Below are 14,662 nucleotides of genomic sequence, written 5' to 3' on the forward strand. Positions count from 1 at the left end.
GAGGGATCTGTGATGGAATAGAATGGTTAATGGCGGTATTAGAGTGTCAGCTCTGTGGCCAGAGGGATCTGTGATGGAATAGAATGGTTAATGGCGGTATTAGAGTGTCAGCTCTGTGGCCAGAGGGATCTGTGATGGAATAGAATGGTTACTGGCGGTATTAGAGTGTCAGCTCTGTGGCCAGAGGGATCTGTGATGGAATAGAATGGTTAATGGCGGTATTAGAGTGTCAGCTCTGTGGCCAGAGGGATCTGTGATGGAATAGAATGGTTAATGGCGGTATTAGAGTGTCAGCTCTGTGGCCAGAGGGATCTGTGATGGAATAGAATGGTTAATGGCGGTATTAGAGTGTCAGCTCTGTGGCCAGAGGGATCTGTGATGGAATAGAATGGTTAATGGCGGTATTAGAGTGTCAGCTCTGTGGCCAGAGGGATCTGTGATGGAATAGAATGGTTAATGGCGGTATTAGAGTGTCAGCTCTGTGGCCAGAGGGATCTGTGATGGAATAGAATGGTTAATGGCGGTATTAGAGTGTCAGCTCTGTGGCCAGAGGGATCTGTGATGGAATAGAATGGTTAATGGCGGTATTAGAGTGTCAGCTCTGTGGCCAGAGGGATCTGTGATGGAATAGAATGGTTAATGGCGGTATTAGAGTGTCAGCTCTGTGGCCAGAGGGATCTGTGATGGAATAGAATGGTTAATGGCGGTATTAGAGTGTCAGCTCTGTGGCCAGAGGGATCTGTGATGGAATAGAATGGTTAATGGCGGTATTAGAGTGTCAGCTCTGTGGCCAGAGGGATCTGTGATGGAATAGAATGGTTAATGGCGGTATTAGAGTGTCAGCTCTGTGGCCAGAGGGATCTGTGATGGAATAGAATGGTTAATGGCGGTATTAGAGTGTCAGCTCTGTGGCCAGAGGGATCTGTGATGGAATAGAATGGTTAATGGCGGTATTAGAGTGTCAGCTCTGTGGCCAGAGGGATCTGTGATGGAATAGAATGGTTAATGGCGGTATTAGAGTGTCAGCTCTGTGGCCAGAGGGATCTGTGATGGAATAGAATGGTTAATGGCGGTATTAGAGTGTCAGCTCTGTGGCCAGAGGGATCTGTGATGGAATAGAATGGTTACTGGCGGTATTAGAGTGTCAGCTCTGTGGCCAGAGGGATCTGTGATGGAATAGAATGGTTACTGGCGGTATTAGAGTGTCAGCTCTGTGGCCAGAGGGATCTGTGATGGAATAGAATGGTTAATGGCGGTATTAGAGTGTCAGCTCTGTGGCCAGAGGGATCTGTGATGGAATAGAATGGTTACTGGCGGTATTAGAGTGTCAGCTCTGTGGCCAGAGGGATCTGTGATGGAATAGAATGGTTAATGGCGGTATTAGAGTGTCAGCTCTGTGGCCAGAGGGATCTGTGATGGAATAGAATGGTTACTGGCGGTATTAGAGTGTCAGCTCTGTGGCCAGAGGGATCTGTGATGGAATAGAATGGTTAATGGCGGTATTAGAGTGTCAGCTCTGTGGCCAGAGGGATCTGTGATGGAATAGAATGGTTAATGGCGGTATTAGAGTGTCAGCTCTGTGGCCAGAGGGATCTGTGATGGAATAGAATGGTTAATGGCGGTATTAGAGTGTCAGCTCTGTGGCCAGAGGGATCTGTGATGGAATAGAATGGTTAATGGCGGTATTAGAGTGTCAGCTCTGTGGCCAGAGGGATCTGTGATGGAATAGAATGGTTAATGGCGGTATTAGAGTGTCAGCTCTGTGGCCAGAGGGATCTGTGATGGAATAGAATGGTTAATGGCGGTATTAGAGTGTCAGCTCTGTGGCCAGAGGGATCTGTGATGGAATAGAATGGTTACTGGCGGTATTAGAGTGTCAGCTCTGTGGCCAGAGGGATCTGTGATGGAATAGAATGGTTAATGGCGGTATTAGAGTGTCAGCTCTGTGGCCAGAGGGATCTGTGATGGAATAGAATGGTTAATGGCGGTATTAGAGTGTCAGCTCTGTGGCCAGAGGGATCTGTGATGGAATAGAATGGTTAATGGCGGTATTAGAGTGTCAGCTCTGTGGCCAGAGGGATCTGTGATGGAATAGAATGGTTACTGGCGGTATTAGAGTGTCAGCTCTGTGGCCAGAGGGATCTGTGATGGAATAGAATGGTTACTGGCGGTATTAGAGTGTCAGCTCTGTGGCCAGAGGGATCTGTGATGGAATAGAATGGTTAATGGCGGTATTAGAGTGTCAGCTCTGTGGCCAGAGGGATCTGTGATGGAATAGAATGGTTACTGGCGGTATTAGAGTGTCAGCTCTGTGGCCAGAGGGATCTGTGATGGAATAGAATGGTTACTGGCGGTATTAGAGTGTCAGCTCTGTGGCCAGAGGGATCTGTGATGGAATAGAATGGTTAATGGCGGTATTAGAGTGTCAGCTCTGTGGCCAGAGGGATCTGTGATGGAATAGAATGGTTAATGGCGGTATTAGAGTGTCAGCTCTGTGGCCAGAGGGATCTGTGATGGAATAGAATGGTTAATGGCGGTATTAGAGTGTCAGCTCTGTGGCCAGAGGGATCTGTGATGGAATAGAATGGTTACTGGCGGTATTAGAGTGTCAGCTCTGTGGCCAGAGGGATCTGTGATGGAATAGAATGGTTACTGGCGGTATTAGAGTGTCAGCTCTGTGGCAGAGGGATCTGTGATGGAATAGAATGGTTAATGGCGGTATTAGAGTGTCAGCTCTGTGGCCAGAGGGATCTGTGATGGAATAGAATGGTTAATGGCGGTATTAGAGTGTCAGCTCTGTGGCCAGAGGGATCTGTGATGGAATAGAATGGTTACTGGCGGTATTAGAGTGTCAGCTCTGTGGCCAGAGGGATCTGTGATGGAATAGAATGGTTACTGGCGGTATTAGAGTGTCAGCTCTGTGGCCAGAGGGATCTGTGATGGAATAGAATGGTTAATGGCGGTATTAGAGTGTCAGCTCTGTGGCCAGAGGGATCTGTGATGGAATAGAATGGTTAATGGCGGTATTAGAGTGTCAGCTCTGTGGGCAGAGGGATCTGTGATGGAATAGAATGGTTAATGGCGGTATTAGAGTGTCAGCTCTGTGGGCAGAGGGATCTGTGATGGAATGGAATGGTTAATGGCGGTATTAGAGTGTCAGCTCTGTGGCTAGAGGGATCTGTGATGGAATAGAATGGTTAATGGCGGTATTAGAGTGTCAGCTCTGTGGCCAGAGGGATCTGTGATGGAATAGAATGGTTAATGGCGGTATTAGAGTGTCAGCTCTGTGGCCAGAGGGATCTGTGATGGAATAGAATGGTTAATGGCGGTATTAGAGTGTCAGCTCTGTGGCCAGAGGGATCTGTGATGGAATAGAATGGTTACTGGCGGTATTAGAGTGTCAGCTCTGTGGCCAGAGGGATCTGTGATGGAATAGAATGGTTAATGGCGGTATTAGAGTGTCAGCTCTGTGGCCAGAGGGATCTGTGATGGAATAGAATGGTTAATGGCGGTATTAGAGTGTCAGCTCTGTGGCCAGAGGGACTCTGTGATGGAATAGAATGGTTACTGGCGGTATTAGAGTGTCAGCTCTGTGGCCAGAGGGATCTGTGATGGAATAGAATGGTTAATGGCGGTATTAGAGTGTCAGCTCTGTGGCCAGAGGGATCTGTGATGGAATAGAATGGTTAATGGCGGTATTAGAGTGTCAGCTCTGTGGCCAGAGGGATCTGTGATGGAATAGAATGGTTAATGGCGGTATTAGAGTGTCAGCTCTGTGGCCAGAGGGATCTGTGATGGAATAGAATGGTTACTGGCGGTATTAGAGTGTCAGCTCTGTGGCCAGAGGGATCTGTGATGGAATAGAATGGTTACTGGCGGTATTAGAGTGTCAGCTCTGTGGCCAGAGGGATCTGTGATGGAATAGAATGGTTAATGGCGGTATTAGAGTGTCAGCTCTGTGGCCAGAGGGATCTGTGATGGAATAGAATGGTTACTGGCGGTATTAGAGTGTCAGCTCTGTGGCCAGAGGGATCTGTGATGGAATAGAATGGTTACTGGCGGTATTAGAGTGTCAGCTCTGTGGCCAGAGGGATCTGTGATGGAATAGAATGGTTACTGGCGGTATTAGAGTGTCAGCTCTGTGGCCAGAGGGATCTGTGATGGAATAGAATGGTTACTGGCGGTATTAGAGTGTCAGCTCTGTGGGCAGAGGGATCTGTGATGGAATAGAATGGTTACTGGCGGTATTAGAGTGTCAGCTCTGTGGGCAGAGGGATCTGTGATAGAATAGAATGGTTACTGGCGGTATTAGAGTGTCAGCTCTGTGGCCAGAGGGATCTGTGATGGAATAGAATGGTTACTGGCGGGTATTAGAGTGTCAGCTCTGTGGCCAGAGGGACCTGTGATGGAATAGAATGGTTACTGGCGGTATTAGAGTGTCAGCTCTGGGGCCAGAGGGATCTGTGATGGAATAGAATGGTTACTGGCGGTATTAGAGTGTCAGCTCTGTGGCCAGAGGGATCTGTGATGGAATAGAATGGTTACTGGCGGTATTAGAGTGTCAGCTCTGTGGCCAGAGGGATCTGTGATGGAATAGAATGGTTAATGGCGGTATTAGAGTGTCAGCTCTGTGGCCAGAGGGATCTGTGATGGAATAGAATGGTTACTGGCGGTATTAGAGTGTCAGCTCTGTGGGCCAGAGGGATCTGTGATGGAATAGAATGGTTACTGGCGGTATTAGAGTGTCAGCTCTGTGGCCAGAGGGATCCTGTGATGGAATAGAATGGTTAATGGCGGTATTAGAGTGTCAGCTCTGTGGCCAGAGGGATCCTGTGATGGAATAGAATGGTTACTGGCGGTATTAGAGTGTCAGCTCTGTGGCCAGAGGGATCTGTGATAGAATAGAATGGTAATGGCGGTATTAGAGTGTCAGCTCTGTGGCCAGAGGGATCTGTGATGGAATAGAATGGTTACTGGCGGTATTAGAGTGTCAGCTCTGTGGGCAGAGGGATCTGTGATGGAATAGAATGGTTACTGGCGGTATTAGAGTGTCAGCTCTGTGGGCAGAGGGATCTGTGATAGAATAGAATGGTTAATGGCGGTATTAGAGTGTCAGCTCTGTGGGCCAGAGGGACCTGTGATAGGAATAGAATGGTTACTGGCGGTATTAGAGTGTCAGCTCTGTGGCCAGAGGGATCTGTGATGGAATAGAATGGTTACTGGCGGTATTAGAGTGTCAGCTCTGTGGCCTAGAGGGATCCTGTGATGGAATGGAATGGTTACTGGCGGTATTAGAGTGTCAGCTCTGTGGGCAGAGGGATCTGTGATGGAATAGAATGGTTACTGGTGGTATTAGAGTGTCAGCTCTGTGGCCAGAGGGATCTGTGATGGAATAGAATGGTTACTGGCGGTATTAGAGTGTCAGCTCTGTGGGCAGAGGGATCTGTGATGGAATGGTTACTGGTGGTATTAGAGTGTCAGCTCTGTGGCCAGAGGGATCTGTGATGTCAGGCCTCCGCAGACACGTATTTCGCTCACCATTAGATTGTCAGCTCCGGGGACCGTCGTCTCGGCCAGTTGTCAGCCACACTTGGTGTTAATCCTCCTTCCATCCCAGGAGACCTCCGTCTGTCTCTCTCTCTAGTCTTAGGCCAATGGCCGGCGGTCTCTCTCCTTTCTCTACCTGCTCCGGTGATGGGTAGGCTGTCTCTTTCCGCAGGCCAGCAGTCTCAGCGCTTTGTTCTCATCCTTGGGCTGTCTCTTTCATCCCCTTTGTGCAGATCTTCAGGGCGGTCCCTCTGCGCAGTGTTTGCTATTGTTCTGTGTAAGATGGATGTCTCTTTTGCAGAGTGCTGTCTATGTGAGGGTGAGCGCTCTCTCCAGATGTGGCAGGCAGTATCCAGCAGTATTTCCTTTTGTGTCCAGGATGCTGCCCTGCTCAGGAGGTCTCAGTGCTCTCCCCGCAGTCTCTCTGGCTGTCTCTCTGGCTGGGACAATGGATTGAGACAGCTGTGGATGTGAGAGAGAGCGCAGCCAGCCCTGGGCTCAGAGGAGAGCCTGCTCTGAAACATGACTCCCCCGCCTCCCCCTCCTCCAGCATCAGCCCCCACACCTCCTCCAGCAGCATCGCCCTCCTCCAGCAGCATCGCCCTCCTCCAGCAGCATCGCCCTCCTCCAGCAGCATCGCCCTCCTCCAGCAGCATCGCCCTCCTCCAGCAGAGCCCCCCTCATCCAGAAGCATCCCCCTCCTCCAGCAGCATCGCCCTCCTCCAGCAGAGCCCCCCTCATCTACCAGTGCCCCCCTCATCCACCAGTGCCCCCCTCCTCCAGCAGCATCGCCCTCCTCCAGCAGCATCGCCCTCCTCCAGCAGAGCCCCCCTCATCCACCAGTGCCCCCCTCATCCACCAGTGCCCCCCTCCTCCAGCAGGGCCCCCCTCCTCCAGCAGCATCCCCCTCCTCCAGCATCATCCCCCTCCTCCAGCAGCATCCCCCTCATCCACCAGTGCCCCCCTCCTCCAGCAGCATCCCCCTCCTCCAGCAGCATCGCCCTCCTCCAGCAGCATCGCCCTCCTCCAGCAGCATCCCCCTCCACCAGCAGCATCGCCCTCCTCCAGCAGCATCGCCCTCCTCCAGCAGAGCCCCCCTCATCCAGAAGCATCCCCCTCCTCCAGCAGCATCGCCCTCCTCCAGCAGAGCCCCCCTCATCTACCAGTGCCCCCCTCCTCCAGCAGCATCGCCCTCCTCCAGCAGCATCGCCCTCCTCCAGCAGAGCCCCCCTCATCCACCAGTGCCCCCCTCATCCACCAGTGCCCCCCTCCTCCAGCAGGGCCCCCCTCCTCCAGCAGCATCCCCCTCCTCCAGCATCATCCCCCTCCTCCAGCAGCATCCCCCTCATCCACCAGTGCCCCCCTCCTCCAGCAGCATCCCCCTCCTCCAGCAGCATCCCCCTCATCCAGAAGCATCCCCCTCCTCCAGCAGCATCCCCCTCCTCCAGCATCATCCCCTCCTCCAGCAGCATCCCCCTCATCCACCAGTGCCCCCCTCCTCCAGCAGCATCCCCCTCCTCCAGCAGCATCCCCCTCATCCAGAAGCATCCCCCTCCTCCAGCAGCATCCCCCTCCTCCAGCAGCGCCCCCTCCTCCAGCAGCATCCCCCTCATCCAGAAGCATCCCCCTCCTCCAGCAGCATCCCCCTCCTCCAGCAGCGCCCCCCTCCTCCAGCAGCATCCCCCTCATCCAGAAGCATCCCCCTCCTCCAGCAGCATCCCCCTCCTCCAGCAGCATCCCCCTCCTCCAGCAGCGCCCCCCTCATCCACCAGTGCCCCCCTCCTCCAGCATCATCCACCTCCTCCAGCAGAGCCCCCCTCCTCCACCAGTGCCCCCATCATCCACCAGTGCCCCCCTCCTCCAGCAGGGCCCCCCTCCTCCACCAGTGCCCCCCTCCTCCACCAGTGCTCCCCCCACTACTCATCTGGTAATTTATGCTGAATTCCAGGACCAGACCCAGTGCACAACATGGAAACTGGGGGAGACCCTGCGGGAACGCTCACACTGCACACTTCTGCATCACAGGCACAAAACTACACACAAAGTCCATGTGCACCAACAAACCTGCACAAAGCAGAGCAAGACGCAGGAAAACTACACACTGACACACACAATTATACACACCAGTACAACACACTGACACACACAATTATACACACCAGTACAGCACACATACACACTTATACAATTATATACACCAGTACCGCACACATACACACTTATACAATTATATACACCAGTACAGCACACATACACACTTATACAATTATATACACCAGTACAGCACACATACACACTTATACAATTATACACACCAGTACAGCACACATACACACTTATACAATTATACACACCAGTACAACACACTGACACACACAATTATACACACCAGTACCGCACATATACACACTTATACAATTATATACACCAGTACCGCACACATACACACTTATACAATTATACACACCAGTACAACACACTTACACACTTATACAATTATATACACCAGTACAGCACACATACACACTTATACAATTATATACACCAGTGCAGCACACATACACACTTATACAATTATACACACCAGTACAACACACTGACACACACAATTATACACACCAGTACCGCACATATACACACTTATACAATTATATACACCAGTACAGCACACATACACACTTATACAATTATATACACCAGTACAGCACACATACACACTTATACAATTATACACACCAGTACAGCACACATACACACTTATACAATTATATACACCAGTACAGCACACATACACACTTATACAATTATATACACCAGTACAGCACACTTACACACTTATACAATTATACACACCAGTACAGCACACATACACACTTATACAATTATATACACCAGTACAGCACACATACACACTTATACAATTATATACACCAGTGCAGCACACATACACACTTATACAATTATATACACCAGTACAGCACACTTACACACTTATACAATTATATACACCAGTACAGCACACATACACACTTATACAATTATATACACCAGTACAACACACATACACATTTATACAATTATATACACCAGTACAGCACACATACACACTTATACAATTATACACACTAGTACAACACACTTACACACTTATACAATTATATACACCAGTACAGCACACATACACACTTATACAATTATACACACTAGTACAACACACTTACACACTTATACAATTATATACACTAGTACAGCACACATACACACTTATACAATTATACACACTAGTACAACACACTTACACACTTATACAATTATATACACCAGTACAGCACACTTACACACTTATACAATTATATACACCTGTACAGCACACATACACACTTATACAATTATACACACCAGTACAACACACTTACACACTTATACAATTATATACACCTGTACAGCACACATACACACTTATACAATTATACACACCAGTACAACACACTTACACACTTATACAATTATATACACCTGTACAGCACACATACACACTTATACAATTATACACACCAGTACAGCACACATACACACTTATACAATTATACACACCAGTACAACACACTTACACACTTATACAATTATATACACCAGTACAGCACACATACACACTTATACAATTGTATACACCAGTACAACACACGTACACACTTATACAATTATAGACACTAGTATCACACACATACACACTTATACACACCAGTAGCGCACACATACACACTTATACAATTATATACACAAGTATAGCACACTTACACACTTATCCAATTATATACAGCAGTACAGCACACATACTCACTTATACAATTATATACACCAGTACAGCACACATACACACTTATACAATTATATACACCAGTACAGCACACGTACACACTTATACAATTATATACACCAGTACTGCACATGTACACACTTATACAATTATATACACCAGTACAACACAAATAAACACTTATACAATTATATACACCAGTACAGCACACATACTCACTTATACAATTATATACACCAGTACTGCACACGTACACACTTATACAATTATATACACCAGTACTGCACATGTACACACTTATACAATTATATACACCAGTACAACACAAATAAACACTTATACAATTATATACACCAGTACAGCACACATACTCACTTATACAATTATATACACCAGTGCAGCACACATACACACTTATGCAATTATACACATCAGTACAACACACATACACACTTATACAATTATATACACCAGTGCAGCACACTTACACACTTATGCAATTATACACAGCAGTACAACACACATACAAACTTATACAATTATATACACCAGTACAGCACACTTACACACTTATACAATTATATACACCAGTACAACACACTTACACACTTATACACACCAGTACCGCACACATACAGACTTATACAATTATATACACCAGTACAGCACACATACACACTTATACAATTATACACACTAGTACAACACACTTACACACTTATACAATTATATACACCAGTGCAACACACATACACACTTATACAATTATATACACCAGTACAACACACTTACACACTTATACAATTATATAAACCAGTGCAGCACACATCCACACTTATACAATTATAGACACTAGTATCACACACATACACACTTATACACACCAGTACCGCACACATACACACTTATACAATTATATACACCAGGACAACACACATACACACTTATACAATTTTACACACCAGGACAACACCCATACACACTTATACAATTATATACACCAGTACAAGACACTTACACACTTATACAATTATACACACCAGTACAACACACATACACACTTATACAATTATATACACCAGTACAACACACATACTCACTTATACAATTATACACACCAGTACCGCACACATACACACTAATACAATTATATACACCAGTACAGCACACATACACACTTATACAATTATATACACCAGTACAGCACACATACACACTTATACAATTATATAAATTAGTACAACACACATATACACTTATACAATTATACACACCAGTACAACACACATACACACTTATATAATTATATACACCAGTACCACACACATACACATTTATACAATTATATACACCAGTACAGCACACATACACATTTATACAATTATATACACCAGTGCAACACACTTACACACTTATACAATTATATACACCAGTACCGCACACATACACAATTATACAATTATATACACCAGTACAACAAACTTATGCATTCATATAAACCAGTGCAGCACACATACACACGTATACAATTATACACACCATTACAACAAACATACACACTTAGGCCTCATGCACACGACCGTTTTTTTTTAAGGTCCGCAAAAACGGGGTCCGTAGGTCCGTGATCCGTGACCGTTTTTTCGTCCGTGGGTCTTCCTTGTTTTTTGGAGGATCCACGGACATGAAAAATGAAAAAAAAATCTAAGTCAAGTTTGCCATTGAATTGATAGGAAAAAACGGACACGGATCACGGACACGGATCACGGACACGGATGACAATCTTGTGTGCATCCGTGATTTTTCACGGACACATTGACTTGAATGGGTCCGTGAACCCTTGGCCGTGAAAAAAATAGGACAGGTCATATTTTTTTCACGGCCAGGAAACACGGATCACGGATGCGGCTGCCAAACGGTGCATTTTCCGATTTTTTCACGGACCCATTGAAAGTCAATGGGTCCGTGAAAAAAAACGGAAAACGGCACAACGGCCACGGATGCACACAACGGTCGTGTGCATGAGGCCTTATACAATTATACACACCATTACAACACACATACACACTTACACAATTATATACACCAGTACAACACACTTACACACTTATACAATTATATACACCAGTACAGTACACATACACACTTATACAATTATATACACCAGTACAACACACTTACACACTTATACAATTATATACACCAGTACAGAACACATACACACTTATACAATTATATAAATTAGTACAACACACATACACACCTATACAATTATATACACCAGTACAACACACTTACACACTTATACAATTATATACACCAGTACAGTACACATACACACTTATACAATTATATACACCAGTACAACACACTTACACACTTATACAATTATATACACCAGTACAACACACTTACACACTTATACAATTATATACACCAGTACAACACACTTACACACTTATACAATTATATACACCAGTACAGAACACATACACACTTATACAATTATATAAATTAGTACAACACACATATACACCTATACAATTATATACACCAGTACAACACACTTACACACTTATACAATAATATAAACTAGTGCAGCACACATACACACATACAATTATACACACCAGTACAACACACATACACATTTATACAATTATATACAGCAGTACAGAACACATACACACTTATACAATTATATACACCAGTGCAGCACACATACACACTAATACAATTATACACACCAGTACAGAACATATACACACTTATACAATTATATACACCAGTACAGCACACATACACACTTATACAATTATACACACCAGTATAGCACACATACACACTTATACAATTATGTACACCAGTACAGCACACTTACACACTTATACAATTATACACACCAGTACAACACACATACACATTTATACAATTTTATACACCAGTACAGAACACATACACACTTATACAATTATACACACCAGTACAGCACACATACACACTTATACAATTATGTACACCAGTACAGCACACTTACACACTTATACAATTATACACACCAGTACAACACACATACACACTTATACAATTATATAAATTAGTACAACACACATATACACCTATACAATTATATACACCAGTACAACACACTTACACACTTATACAATAATATAAACTAGTGCAACACACATACACACATACAATTATACACACCAGTACAACACACATACACATTTATACAATTATATACAGCAGTACAGAACACATACACACTTATACAATTATATACACCAGTGCAGCACACATACACACTTATATATTTATATAAACCAGTGCAGCACACCTACACACTTATACAATTATACACACCAGTATAGCACACATACACACTTATACAATTATATACACCAGTACCGCACACATACGGACTTATACATTTATATACACCAGTACAACACACATACACATTTATACAATTTTATACACCAGTACAGCACACATACACACTTATACAATTATGTACACCAGTACAGCACACTTACACACTTATACAATTATACACACCAGTACAGCACACATACACACTTATACAATTATGTACACCAGTACAGCACACTTACACACTTATACAATTATACACACCAGTACAACACACATACACATTTATACAATTTTATACACCAGTACAGAACACATACACACTTATACAATTATATACACCAGTACAACACACTTACACACTTATACAATTATACACACCAGTACAGCACACATACACACTTATACAATTATACACACCAGTGCAACACATTTATACAATTATATACACCAGTACAGCACACATACACACTTATACAATTATATAAATTAGTACAACACACATATACACTTATACAATTATATACACCAGTACAACACACTTACACATTTATACAATTATATACAGCAGTACAGAACACATACATACTTATACAATTATATACACCAGTGCAGCACACATACACACTTATACAATTATATACACCAGTGCAGCACACATACACACTTATACAATTATATACACCAGTGCAGCACACATACACACTTATACAATTATACACACCAGTACAACACACATACACACTTATACTATTATATACACCAGTGCAGCACACATACACACTTATACAATTATATACACCAGTGCAGCACACCTACACACTTATACAATTATATACACCAGTATAGCACACATACACACTTATACAATTATGTACACCAGTACAGCACACATACAAACTTATACATTTATATACACCAGTACAGCACACATACACACTTATACAATTATGTAAACCTGTACAACACACATACACACGTATACAATTATATACACCAGTACAACACACTTACACACTTATACAATTATACACACCAGTACCGCACACATACGGACTTATACAATTATATACACCAGTACAGCACACATACACACTTATATAATTATACACACCAGTGCAGCACACATACACACTTATACAATTATATACACCAGTACAGCACACATACACACTTATACAATTATATACACCAGTACAACACACTTACACACTTATACAATTATACACACCAGTACAGCACACATACACACTTATACAATTATACACACCAGTGCAACACATTTATACAATTATATACACCAGTACAGCACACATACACACTTATAGAATTATATACACCAGTACAGCACACATACACACTTATACAATTATATACACCAGTACAACACACCTACACACTTATACAATTATATAATCTAGTGCAGCACACATACACTCTTATACAATTATATACACTAGTACAACACACTTACACACTTATACAATTATATACACCAGTACAGCACACATACACACTTATACAATTATATACACCAGTGCAGCACACATACACACTTATACAATTATATACACCAGTACAACACACTTATACATTTATATACACTAGTACAACACACTTACACACTTATACAATTATATAATCTAGTGCAGCACACATACACTCTTATACAATTATATACACCAGTACAGAACACATACACACTTATACAATTATATACACCAGTGCAGCACACATACACACGTATACAATTATATACACCAGTACAACACACTTATACATTTATATAAACCAGTGCAGCACACATACACACTTATACAATTATGTAAACCTGTACAACACACATACACACTTATACAATTATATACACCAGTACAGCACACTTACACACTTATACAATTATATACACCAGTACAGCACACA

At 43.7% G+C, this 14,662-nt stretch overlaps 1 protein-coding gene across 1 annotated transcript in view; it reads right to left on the reverse strand.

Moving 5' to 3' along the window:
• Window positions 1-6,077, reverse strand: part of DCHS1 (dachsous cadherin-related 1) — a 123,715-nt gene extending 117,638 nt beyond the window's left edge. Inside the window, exon 1 of the mRNA XM_044288281.1 lies at window positions 5,539-6,077. The gene's annotated coding sequence lies outside the window, so the exon portion shown is untranslated. The remainder of the gene's footprint in view (window positions 1-5,538) is intronic.
• Window positions 6,078-14,662: the final 8,585 nt, after the last annotated feature.

Source organism: Bufo gargarizans, chromosome 3 (assembly GCF_014858855.1).
Source record: "Bufo gargarizans isolate SCDJY-AF-19 chromosome 3, ASM1485885v1, whole genome shotgun sequence".
Taxonomy (NCBI): Eukaryota; Metazoa; Chordata; class Amphibia; order Anura; family Bufonidae; genus Bufo; species Bufo gargarizans.